General features: G+C 42.8%; 1 protein-coding gene across 2 annotated transcripts in view; it reads left to right on the forward strand.

Moving 5' to 3' along the window:
- Positions 1 to 13,749, forward strand: part of rgmb (repulsive guidance molecule BMP co-receptor b) — a 40,284-nt gene that overhangs the window by 19,529 nt on the left and 7,006 nt on the right. The gene's annotated exons all lie outside the window — the stretch shown is intronic.

Raw genomic sequence — 13,749 nt, forward strand, 5'->3', positions numbered from 1 at the left:
TAAACTAACCTACACTGTAACATGCAACACTTTGATGAACATTGTTACTCAGCTGATAGAGTTGTACCCTTCTTGCTGTCTTGTCGTACAGAACTTGTAAGTCGCTTTGGATAAAAGCGTCAGCTAAATGACTAAATGTAAGTGTGTGTGTGTGTGTGTGTGTGTGTGTGTAGGTGTGTGTGTAGGTGTGTGTGTGTGTGTGTGTGTGCGCGCACCTTGTAGAATTCCACACATAAGAAAGAAAGATACTGGGATGAATAAACAAAATAGGAAATAAAATGTAGAAATGCATGCAATACATAAATAAATATGAATCTCCATATATCGCTGCTGTCGGGACAAAACCTCATAACTCCAAAAACCCAACTTTTCAGCAGATGAAAAAAACTAACACAGATTTGAGGGTGAATAGAGTTAGGAGGTTTAGACAGATGATCGGTTTAATGCTTTCCCATTGTTTAAACTTTGTAAAACCCACACACATATGGAGGATGATCTACAGAGTTGATTTATATAATAAAAAAAAATTCAAAAAATGGAGTTATGAGGTTTTGGCCCGACAGCAGCGATATGAAATATAACATTTAGATAAGGTGCTACTGAGATGTTTTGGTGAGTTCTTTGTTTTTTTGTGGAAGTTGCCCTTCTTAAAAATGCATGAACATTCACTGATAATTGGTCTGTAGTGGAGTCTACATTGCCGGACCATGTAGAATCCGGACCTTGTAGACTGACATAATTCTGTGCATAGTTTAGTCTACACAGGCCATATTTCAAATAATCAAAATCTTACTTCATTCATCTTAAACATTCTAGATTTGGGGGATTGGTAGTTCCCATGAAATCTGAAGTTGTTCAAACGACAACAGCGATCCACCTTGAATTAAATCACACAGCCGAGTGAAACCTTGTTGGATGCGTCAGTCACGAAAGGGGCTACTTAATTAATTAATCCAACCCACTTTATTTATAGAGCACATTTAAAAACAACAACGTTTACGAAAGTGCTGTACAAGTCCCACAACATAAGATAATTTTTTTTATTTTTATTTTTTTTCTTTCTTCTCGAAGCTTCGAATTAAAATCGAAGCTCGGCCCCGAAGCTTCGATTGCCAAAAAAAGCTTCGAAGGTCAGCCCTAATAACCGACACATGAATTTGATAGGCAGTGTAAAAGAGTAGGCAGGGTAAGAATAAATACAAGTTGTGTCAGGATATCCCTGATGTTTCCTCTTGCCACTAGGTGGTAGCAGATATCTATCAGTGAAATGCCTGAGCAAAGAGATAGGTTTTAAGCTGTCTTTTAAAGATGTCTAGCGAGTTGGCTTCCCTGATGTTTTGGGGTAGTTTGTTCCATAGTTTTGGGGCATAGTTGATAAAGGCTGCATTACCGATCCTCTTTTGACTGCTTCTGGGAGCCTCTAGTAGTCCAGCAGCTGATGATCGCAGTGTTCTTGCTGGTGTGTAATTTATTAGAGTGTTGGCGATGTAGCGATAATGTCTGTCAAGTTTAATTAACTTATTATGCCCGGCGCCGATGGACTTGTTTTTCTGCTGCGAATGTCTCGAGTTGATGTCGTCATCAGTCCGCGCACGTTAGCAGTTAGCCAGAGCGAGACAATCCCATGACAATGTACTAGTAAATATCCCTAAAATACTCTGTTCCGCCCCAATAAATTGCAACGACGTCCACCGTATACCACACACTACTATAACCGTGGCATCAGAATTCACGCCACATACATACTCTGCACGTAAATATATAAAATCGCGCCGTGCAAGCTAATTATCCTAGCCACGCATGTATCCAAATGTCCTAAATATCCCTAAAATACTCTGTTCCGCCAGAATACATTGCAACGATGTCCACCGTATACCACACACTACTGTAACCGTGGCATCAGAATTCACGTCACACGCATACACGGCACGTAAATATATAACATAGAGCTGTGCAAGCTAATTATCCTAGCGCCAGCCTTGAGTCCTAAACCAAAACAGTGGCGCATCTGGAGCTGTGGTGCGTAAGCACGTCACGTCATCACGTAACGTTGGTTGTTGTTAGTGAGTGTGTTGAGCCGAGGCTGAGCGGAGCCAAACTTGGAAAATCGATATATCGAAACTTTGCGACCACGTTTCATGTTTATTTCGAGGAAATAATTTATCGCGATATTTGGCGTTATCGTTTTATCGCCCAGCCCTAATTGAGGTGCACCCAAACATTTTCAAAGCGCCTTTTGTTCCTGCAATAACACATTTTAAGCATTACCTTTACCGTTACCTTTTTTGTCAGTTCCCATACACATTAGTAATTTCTGGGGAAACAAAATGAACTTTTTGGCCTACCAGCCAAGGTGGCTGGTAGATTTTAAAAACAACCAGCCAGAAATGATAAATAGCTTTTTCGTATATCGCCATGTGTTATTATTACTATATACTCGCTCATGCAATTTTCAATTAATATCATAAACAACATAAGGAATATTAGCATAATATTTGAGTGGACTGAAGGAATAAGTCAGCATTAATAGTTTAAAATGCAGATAATTTATTCAAACATGTATATAGTGTAAGGCTGTCCTAAATATAATTTTATATGCTTTGAATACTACTTGGTGTTTCCTAACGAGTATTCGAATACTCTCTAAAAAACACTGTTAAAAACAATAAGATTAACATTTCATAATTAACCAATCAATCACAAATCATGAGTGTTGGCTACACACAGACAGACGGACCTGCTGGAATGTGAGGTGCACCAGTGCGACAAGGGAAAATATTACGTCGCACTCCAAAGATATTTGGGTGCTCAGTGCGCCCAAAATGGTCACACTCTAGAGCCCTCCTGTACAGTATCATTTAGACCCTTGGTTCTGAACCAGTGGACTGGGTTGCAGACATGTGGCCGCAAAACGCTTTGCCCCCCATCTGACGGAATAGGTGACAACACCTAAACCAATATGATCTGCATTATTGGAAAGATACACTTCCTACCTTTAATTTGTCAGATGAACACAGAAGTCACTGGAGCTCTTAGAAGTTAACCTATTCCTCGTTCCCTCACCTGTTTTTGCCCGATCTCGTCTAAACTGTAATTTGTTTCCGTTTACATGTGAGCTTGAAATAGATAAATACTTCCAGCAGACTAATGATTGACATTAGCTAAAGGAGAGTACCATCACATGCCTGAGAGGTGTTTCTGTCCTCGACTACAGAAGTTCCTAGACAACTAATAGCCACAGGGTTTGTTGATGTGCTTTTACCAGAAAATGTGCTTATCGTTTTTCAGGAAACAACTCAGTTAGCGAAGGAAAAATCCCTTAAACTGACTAATCGATTAACAATGTCTCGGTCGATTAACATCAAACCCACAGATAAATCCATTAATCGACTGAGAGGGGGCAACCCTAATGTTTTGATCCTTAAAATGTATGATTATTTATTTATTTTAAAGAAGAGTGCATCTTCCCTTAGTATCTTATTCTTTTTTGAGACAGTAGGAAGACTGAGAGGGAGACAGAGTAGCGGAGACACAGGACAGAAGGTTCTTTATTGAGACAGTAGGAAGGCTGAGTGGGAGACAGAGTAGCGGAGACACAGGCCAGAAGGTTCTTTATTAAGACAGTAGGAAGGCTGAGAGGGAGACAGTAGAGGAGACACAGGACAGAAGGTTCTTTATTAAGACAGTAGGAAGGCTGAGAGGGAGACAGTAGAGGAGACACAGGACAGAAGGTTCTTTATTAAGACAGTAGGAAGGCTGAGAGGGAGACAGTAGAGGAGACACAGGACAGAAGGTTCTTTATTAAGACAGTAGGAAGGCTGAGAGGGAGACAGTAGAGGAGACACAGGACAGAAGGTTCTTTATTGAGACAGTAGGAAGGCTGAGAGGTAGACAGAGTAGCGGAGACACAGGACAGAAGGTTCTTTATTGAGACAGTAGGAAGGCTGAGAGGGAGACAGAGTAGCAGAGACACAGGACAGAAGGTTCTTTATTGAGACAGTATAGGAAGGCTGAGAGGGAGTAGGGATGACACAGGAGAGAAGGTTCTTTATTTAAGGCTGAGAGGGAGACAGAGTAGGGGAGACACAGGAGAGAAGGTTCTTTATTTAAGGCTGAGAGGGATACAGAGTAGGGGAGACACAGGAGAGAAGGTTCTTTATTTAAGGCTGGGTGTTACGGTCGAACAAAGTGGTCAAATGTGGCAGCACCCCAGAACAGACAGACACAGGAGACAGATGCATAAATAAACCAGATTTAATCAAATAGAATACAGGGGGAAAAGTGAACCTATACTAACGGGTGTGTGGATGCCAGCGGCGAAAATGTGAATGATGTGTGTGCAGGGAACAAAATAAGTACCAGCCAACCGCCAATGGCTGGTAAAAAATCTGCCTGGCTGGTAGTTTTTAAAATCTACCAGCCAAATGGCTGGTAAGTCAAAAAGTTAAGTTTGTTCCCTGAGAGCAGAGCTACCCAGCAGTGCGCCTATTTTGCGAGCCGAAATAAGTCTGTGGTTTTTTCTTCTTCTCACAACGGGTCAAATGCATCTAACATGCATTGCATCGTCGCCATTCCTTTATGCCCACATCGCCCGAAATTAGGGGTGCACCGATATGAAAATTGGCCACCGATACCGATACCGATTGTTCAACTAACACAATCGGCCGATACCGATACCGATACCGATAATTGTGGCAAAAAATAAGTATTTTTAATTTTTTTTAATATTTTTTTTAATATTTTTTTTAATATTTTTTTTAATATTTTTTTTTAATTTTTTTTTAATTTTTTTAATGAAACTACTGTATATTTGTATGTATGTTTGTATTTGTAGGCCTCTTTACTTACTTAAAAAAGGAAACATCAAGAAATATGTTTATGGTATCACTGATCCCTCTCCCAGTATCGTCTGGCGGCCTGCAGAGGGATACTATTTTCTCAACCAGAGCTTTCAACCAATGCAATGGAACCATTCTGGCGGCCTGCAGCGGGATACTATTCTCTCAACCAGAGCTTTCAACCAATGCAATGGAACCATTTTGATTGACAGTCGATTCGGCCAATTACGCCACACCGCTAGCACCCACCTCCTGCTTACCACCAAGCGTTTATTCATTTTTCTACTTCGGGGCATGCCGCCATTGATCTGCTTGTGAGAATGCGAGTCAAACTCAGAACCACAACAAGCTAATAAGTTAGCTGCCCGGCAGTGCCCGCCGACCAGCGCGCTCCACAGGATGGCCAAACGAGACACAATGATTTTACTGCAACAAATGTTATAATAAAACAAAGCCTTTCTATACATTTGTCTGGTTGAAAACTTTATTAACAGATTGCAGAATGTGTAGTTGGGTACGGAATGAGCAACGGAATTTAACCGAGCTATGCACGGCTTGCTTGCTATCTTCGGGTAAATACTATGCTGATGTAATTGAACGTGTAACTAACTATAATAACGTTAATGCCACAAAACGAATGTTTGTGTCATTTTAACAGCAGATACTTTCTTAAATGCCATCCTCCCGACAGAGCGGTGTTGATGGGGAGCTCTGATGGATTCGCTTGGTTGTGTTATTACATTAGCATTGAACAGCTAACCGAAAGCTAGGGTTAACTAATGTTAAAGGTTTAGCCATAACGTTACGTTGGCTAAAGTTGGGGCTATTCTTAATCCAGTAATAATGGCTGCAGACCTGCAAGCAAAGTACAGCAAGTTGGCAAAGGAGTATTCCAACGTAAATCACATTTTCACCAGTAACGTTAGTCGTCTGCCTCCCGGCTATGAACGGACTCGGAGTAATGCCTTGCTGCTATGGGTAATAATAATATGCTGATGTTATTGTCCGTGTAACACTAACTATATAACGTTAATGCCACAAAACGAATGCCTTGTTAATCATAAATAGTAACTTTGATGCAGTAGCTTGTGTGTGTGTGGGGCGGACGGCGGGCGTTGTGCAGGTAGGTCGCGAGTGAACTTTTTTTTTTTTTTGCCTTTTGACGCTACACAAATGGATGGTTAGTTATCGGCGACTGCTATCGGCACATTTGAGCTTATCGGCCGATAGGCCGATAGCAGTCAACAAGGCACTTATCGGCCGATACCGATACCCGACCGATATATCGGTGCACCCCTACCCGAAATGAACGTTATGTTAGCGTAAGCTAGCAAGCTAATCCTGATCAGCGGCAGAGCCATAGAGAACAGCAGACAGTGTGGACTGGGGAAATGGAAATGGGGGGGGGGGGGGGGGGGACTCTCCCTTTCTGTGTGTGTGCGTGCATTTGGAAAGACGATGAAGTCACTAGTCAGGACTCAGGAGAGGAGTATATTGTAGTAAACTGAGGATTACTGAGGATGCACAGATAATGTTGATATTCAAATATAAAAAGGTTTCGAGAGGAGTGGAAGTTTGAAGACAGACTAGACTACAATATGATGCGGGGTGGTGAGTTGAAACAGTGTGTGTGTCCCCGACCCCACTTCTATGTTTCAATAAATTATTTGCATTTAAAACTATTAACGCTGACTCATTCCTTCAGTCCACTCAAAATTATGCTAATATTCCTTATGTTGTTTATGATATTAATTGAAAATAGCATATGAGAGTATTATATAGTAATAATAACACATGGCGATATACTAAAAAGCTATTTTCAATTTTTGGCTGGTAAAAAATCTGCCTGGCTGGTAGTTTTTAAAATCTACCAGCCAAATGGCTGGTAAGTCAAAAAGTTAAGTTTGTTCCCTGTGTGTGTGTAAGACAATTTACCGTATGGGTGCGTGTGTCTAGCGTGTAAAACTAATGTGATGTAATATGCGCAGGGCTGTTGTTCATTTGCATGTACTAACCAGTCCAGTAAAGCAGAGGGAGGGGGGTTTATCCAGGGAGTGAGTCCATCCGTGAGGAGGGGGAGAAGTCCAGAGACGCGAGTGGGGAGAGAGAGAGCGAGCGGGGAGCGACACAGTGATTGCCGGGGGAGGGGCTATCCTTGGTGGAGAGAGGAGAAAATAAACGCCGGTTAGAGAAACAAAAGAACAAAACACTGGGAAAATGAAATAACAAAGCCGGGTTAGTTTTCAACACAAGAGAAAATATGCTAAGACTTGAATATACTTTAGGTTTGACTAATCACAAGTGATCAGTACGATCAAGCACTGAGTGATGGGCTGTCGGGCTTCTTATGCGGCAGGTGTCTCTGTCTCCGAGTGCGCCCAGCTGTTTTGGATTGCGGCTGATTAGGCTTGATGAGTTGTGATGAGGTGGGAGTCGCAACACTGAGAGGGAGACAGAGTAGGGGAGACACAGGAGAGAAGGTTCTTTATTTAGGGCTGAGAGGGAGACAGAGTAGGGGAGACACAGGAGAGAAGGTTCTTTATTTAGGGCTGAGACTAGAGGGAGACAGAGTAGGGGAGACACAGGAGAGAAGGTTCCTTATTTAAGGCTGAGAAGGAGACAGAGTAGGGGAGACACAGGAGAGAAGGTTCCTTATTTAAGGCTGAGAGGGAGACAGAGTAGGGGAGACACAGGAGAGAAGGTTCCTTATTTAAGGCTGAGAGGGAGACAGAGTAGGGGAGACACAGGAGAGAAGGCTCTTTATTCAGACAGTTGAAAAGCTGAGAGGCACACAGGAGAGAAGGTTCTTTATTGAGACAGTAGGAAGGCTGAGGGGGAGACAGGAGAGAAGTTTCTGAGACAATAGTCGAGACACAGGAGAGATGGTTCTGTCAGGAGATGGTTCTGTGGTTCTAGTGGTCAGGGTCTTAAAGGCCCACATCACTGATTTTAAGCCTTAACCCTATCGTTCTTCGGTCGGACATAAAATGTACTAACGTGCCCCCCCCCCCCCCCCCCCCCCCTGCGAGAAACTGCAAGATGATGTCACCCAGGAGAGAGCAGACCTCACGTGAACTGTAGACACTATTTCTTCAACTATTTCCTTGATTTCCTCTACTGGGCCTACTACAGTTAAAATGGTTTAGGAAATAGTGTCTGCAGTTTACTAGAAGTCTGCTCTCCTCTGGGTGACATCATCTGGCAGTTTCTCGAGACACAAAGCACATTGGTAAGATTTATGTCAGAATATTACATGACTTCCTGATAGAATGATAGGATTCATTTAAAAAATTGACAAAATGCCCATTTAACCCCTACACCATTTCTGGGCACTATGAATATGAGTTCATAGAACTTTTACATTTACATTTCCTGCCTACACAGTAAGTAACAGCCAGGAATCATCCTTGTGTTGTGTTAATTACGGCTCAATGAAATGATAAGGTAGCAGTCCCTATGCAGGGCTGTACGCTAAGCTTTTTCACTAGGGGCACACTTGCCCCTAAATGAGAAATTTAGGGGCAAAAAATATTTTTTAGGGGCAAATTTTTAAATAACAATTTTACCATTATTTATATCGATTGTTTTTGATTTAAAAAAAAATATTATTTTATATAATTTTTTTAATAAAATATATATATTATATAATCATACTTGTAGTTGTATTATCTGCGAGACATCGCCACCACGCAACAAGTCAAAATGCTCGCTATATGCAACCAGCTCCACTGTCTGTGTGTACTCGAGTAGCCTCCAGCTACGGCCAGGATTCTCCGGAGCTGCAGCTGGACCCTATACTGTAGCCTCCAGCTACGGCCAGGATTCTCCGGCGCTGCAGCTGGACCCTATTGACTATATTCAGCGTGCCCTCAGCTCGAATACGCATCGACTCAGTGTTATAAGACATTGATATCAGGAGCTATCTGTAGCTATTTAGTTTAATGGGACGTTTCGTTTTGAACAGTGAGCTAACGCGAGCTATCATGCACTACTAGACTTGCTGGAGCATTTGTTGATATCAATAGCTAGCCGGCTGGCAGGCTCACCGAGGTCCCAGTGTCCCACTAGAGACTAGTGTTTACAACAGCCACGGCTGCGGGAGGGAGGAGGAGCAGCAGACGCCGCAGCTCTCTCCGTGTGTCTGAGTTCAGTTCAGTTCGGCTCACTATAGGAGGTCGAACGCGTCGAAAATATGAAGCAATACTAACTTTACTTTTCTTCATAGCTAAATGAATCAGACAGTCAGCCAGTCTATCAGAGTGAGTGCTCAGTCGATTGTTCCCGCTGATCATACCTGCTGAGTGCTCACTGCTCAGCTCGCGTGAGTGACGTCATCGCGTCATCACACGCCTTGGATAATTTAGGAGTGAAATGCAAATGCAAGGCTTGAAAGCACTACTCGCAAGCCCGCCCCCAGATAATATTTACCAATCGCAACGGCCAATTAAAGGGGCAATTCGCAGGTAATATGTGTTGTTATTATTAATGAGATGTTGAGCTGTATGTGTGTGTCATGAATTTCCCCAAGGGGATTAATAAAGGAATCTTTTTTAATTTTTTTTATCTTATGTTGTGGGACTTGTACAGCACTTTGGTAAACGTTGTTGTTTTTAAATGTGCTCTATAAATAAAGTGGATTGGATTAATTAATTAAGTAGCCCCTTTCATGACTGACGCAGCCAACAAGGTTTCACTCGGCTGTGTGATTTAATTCAAGGTGGATCGCTGTTGTCATTTGAACAACTTCAGATTTCATGGGAACTACCAATCCCCCAAATCAAGAATGTTTAAGATGAATGAAGTAAGATTTTGATTATTTGAAATATGGCCTGTGTAGACTAAACTATGCACAGAATTATGTCAGTCTACAAGGTCCGGATTCTACATGGTCCGGCAATGTAGACCTTGTAGACTCCACTAGAGACCAATTATCAGTGAATGTTCATGCATTTTTAAGAAGGGCTACTTCCACAAAAAAACAAAGAACTCACCAAAACATCTCAGTAGCACCTTATCTAAATGTTCTATTTCATATATGGAGATTCATATTTATTTATGTATTGCATGCATTTCTACGTTTTATTTCCTATTTTGTTTATTCATCCCAGTATCTTTCTTTCTTATGTGTGGAATTCTACAAGGCATGTAGGTGTATATGTGTTTGAGGATGATATCCTTCAAACAGGCAATAGTGATGATATAATTTGGGCAGTGCTGAGCTGGGTTACTTTCCTCCAGTGTATTTGTCCCCCGGCCCCACCCAATGGCCCCATGCGCACACACACACACACACACACACACACACACACACACACACACACACACACACACACACAGGGAGCGAAATTAACTTTTTGACTCACCGGCCAGTGGCGGGTAGATGGGAAGAATCTACCCGCCAAGCATATTTCTTACCCGCCAACTTTTTTTTGATAAAATTTTTATTTATTATTATTTTATATAAAACATTTTTTTTTAATAAAATATATATATTATATAATCATACTTGTGATTGTGTTATCTGCGAGACATCGCCACCTCGCTGTCTGCAAACAGCTCCACTGTCTGTGTGTATACTCGAGTGGCCTCCAGCTCCAGCAAGGATTCTCCGGGGGTGCAGCTGGACCCTAAACGCTACATTCAGCATGCAAAAGAATTCTCCGGCGCTGCACCTGGACCCTAGTCAGCAGCCCTCACTCATGCGATGTAAACCAGGGACTCGAATACGCATGTTGTTGTTGTAGCCACATTGATGCCAGGAGCTTTCTGTAGCCTCAGTGAACTATTTAGTTTACTGCGACATTTCGTAGTGACTAGTTACCTAGCCAACGGAGGTATTATGCACTGGACTATTGCTGATGGATTTGTTGATGTCGGGAGCTATCCGTAGCTAGCCGGCTGGATAACGTTACACAATGCCTCAAAGTCATGTATTAAACTAAGTGAATAGTTGACTGGGTCATTTTGTAACGGTAGCTAACGTTATCTCACGAAGGCTTGTCGTACAGAACTTGTAAGTCGCTTTGGATAAAAGCGTCAGCTAAATGACTAAATGTAAATGTAAAAAATGTAAATGAAGGTCCCACACTGACTAGACTAACGTCACGGTGAGGCAATAGCCTCTGTTTACATGCAACAGGTGAGGAGGGGGTAGCAGCAGCAGCAGCAGCAGCAGTGCGCGGTGCGCGCTTCATGTGTGCTGAGACAGCGAGTGAGAACTCCGCTAAAGAATTGGATCATGATTTTCGATTTTCACATGACTATTTGATTGAGCGCCACACGGCGCTCAGACGTCTCAGTGGGAGGCGCCAAACGTAAAAACTGAGCGCAAATGGCGGGTGGCGCTCTCTAGTTTCGGTCCCTGCACACACACACACACAAATCGAAGTAAAAAATAAAAATGAAAATCGAAAAGCGAGAGACTAAACCTGTTGTTGTTAGCTTACATGCTAACGTGAATGGGATCGACCATAGCATTGCGGCTAGGCTAGCTACCATAGCAGTACAGCAGCTAGTTGAATGGATAAACGTTATTTAACATTGCAGAATGGGTACAATACAATACGGCTCAATACAAACGGTTGTTAAGGGGGGGGGTGCAGAGTCATCAACACAATGTACCACCAAGAGCGGAGAGTTTATGTCTCTCAAAAAGCGAGAGACTAAACCTAAAGCTCTTGTTGTTAGCTTATATGCTAACGTGAATGGGATCGACCATACCGCCCTGTAGCTCTCACCTCCATAGCCATGAAGTGCTTTGAGAAGCTAGTGAAGGGCTACATCTGTTCCTCCCTCCCCATCAACCTGGACCCTCTGCAATTTGCATACCGCCCCAACAGGTCCACGGAGGACGCCATAGGCCATGTGCTGCACACAGCAGCATCACACCTGGACAAGAGGAAGGGGAACTATGTGAGAATGCTGTTCATCGACTACAGCTCAGCATTCAATACCATAGTCCCCTCCAAACTCATAGCCAAGCTCAGGGACCTGGGCTTGAACTATGACCTCTGCCAGTGGGTCTTGGACTTCCTGACGGGCAGACCCCAGGTGGTGAGAGCAGGCAACTGCACCTCCTCATCCATCACGCTCAACATAGGGGCCCCCCAGGGCTGTGTTCTGAGCCCCCTCCTCTACTCGCTGTACACACACGACTGTGTGGCACAGCGGAACAACAACACCATCATCAAATTTGCTGATGACACAGTAGTGGTGGGCCTGATCTCTGCCAACGACGAAAGGGCCTACCTGGAAGAGGTAGAGAACCTGTCACAGTGGTGTCAGGAGAACTGCCTCTCCCTGAACGTCAGCAAAACAAAAGAGATGATTGTGGACTTCAGGAGGTCGGGGGTCAAGGACTACAGCCCCCTCAGCATCGACGGGGCACCGGTTGAGAGAGTGAACAGTTTCAAGTACCTCGGAGCCCACATATCCGAGGACTTGACATGGACCACACACATTGACAGTGTTGTGAAGAAGGCACGACAACGCCTCTACTTCCTCAGGCGCCTAAGGAAGTTCCAAGTCAGTCAGAAGATCCTTAGGAACTTCTACTCATGTACAATAGGGAGCATCCTGACTGGCAACATCACCTCCTGGTTTGGGAATAGCACTGCACAAGACCGTAGCAGACTACAAAGAGTGACACGTTCAGCCGAACGCACAATTGGAGGGGGGCTTCCCACCCTCCAGAACATTTACAACAAGCGGTGCAAGGGCAAGGCTAAGAGAATCATTAAAGACTCCAGTCACCCGAACAACTGCCTCTTTGAACTGCTGCGGTCAGGCAAGCGATACCGGAGTCTTAAGGCGTGCACAGAAAGACTCAGAAGAAGCTTCTATCCCCAGGCCATCAGGCTGCTAAACGAACAATAAACACTATGCAACAACCATCAAATGCACACAGCACACACACCCACACGCACACACTCACTTAAACAAACAACACACTGCAGCACCCACTCTCCACACTTTAGATCACACAAACACACTTACACTTTATATTTATTGATAAAGGATTTGCACTACAACTCGTACACCTACTGTAAATTGTACCTAAATTGCACCTCATCCCATTTCTGCCTTGCACTATATAGTATTGTATATTAGTACACTGCACAGTATTGTATATTATATGGTAACTCAGTTACGTCTACTCTGCATCGAACATTGTACATATGTCTATACTGAACACTGTGACCTAATTTTTTTTCTAATTTACATGCTATACTATGTTATTTTATTTCATACTTATCTTGTCTTGCACAGTCTCTGGAGCGCAACAGTAAGAAGCATTTTGTATAAAAGTATTCTGTACTTCTGTATGACAACTATTAAAGAAACTTGAAGCATTGCGGCTAGGCTAGCTACCATAGCAGTACAGCAGCTAGTTGAATGGATAAACGTTATTTAACATTGCAGAATGGGTTCAATACAATACGGCTCAATACAAACAGTTGTTAAGGGGGGGGGGGTGCAGAGTCATCAACACAATGTACCACCAAGAGCGGAGAGTTTATGTCTCTCAAAAAGCGAGAGACTAAACCTAAAGCTCTTGTTGTTAGCTTACATGCTAACGTGAATGGGATCGGCCATAGCATTGTGGCTAGGCTAGCTACCATAGCAGTACAGCAGCTAATTGAATGGATACATGTTATTTCGATGGCACAAGCTTTAAAAAAAAAAATAAAAAAATCGAAGTTAATTTCGTTTTTCTTTTTTTTTAACTTCGATTTTTTTTTTAAATGTTCGAAGCTTGTGCCATCGAACGAAGCTTCGAAGTATTTAAGACAGCCCTACTTCACTGTTCATACTTTTTGTACATTACTGCTCAATTGCACAGCCCTGTTAAATATTCCATCCCACTGTATTTAATTTATTTATTTGTATTCTAATCAGTGTATACTCGATT

The sequence above is a fragment of the Notolepis coatsorum genome (assembly GCF_963971535.1).
Source record: "Notolepis coatsorum genome assembly, chromosome: 10".
In the NCBI taxonomy this organism is placed as follows: domain Eukaryota; kingdom Metazoa; phylum Chordata; class Actinopteri; order Aulopiformes; family Paralepididae; genus Notolepis; species Notolepis coatsorum.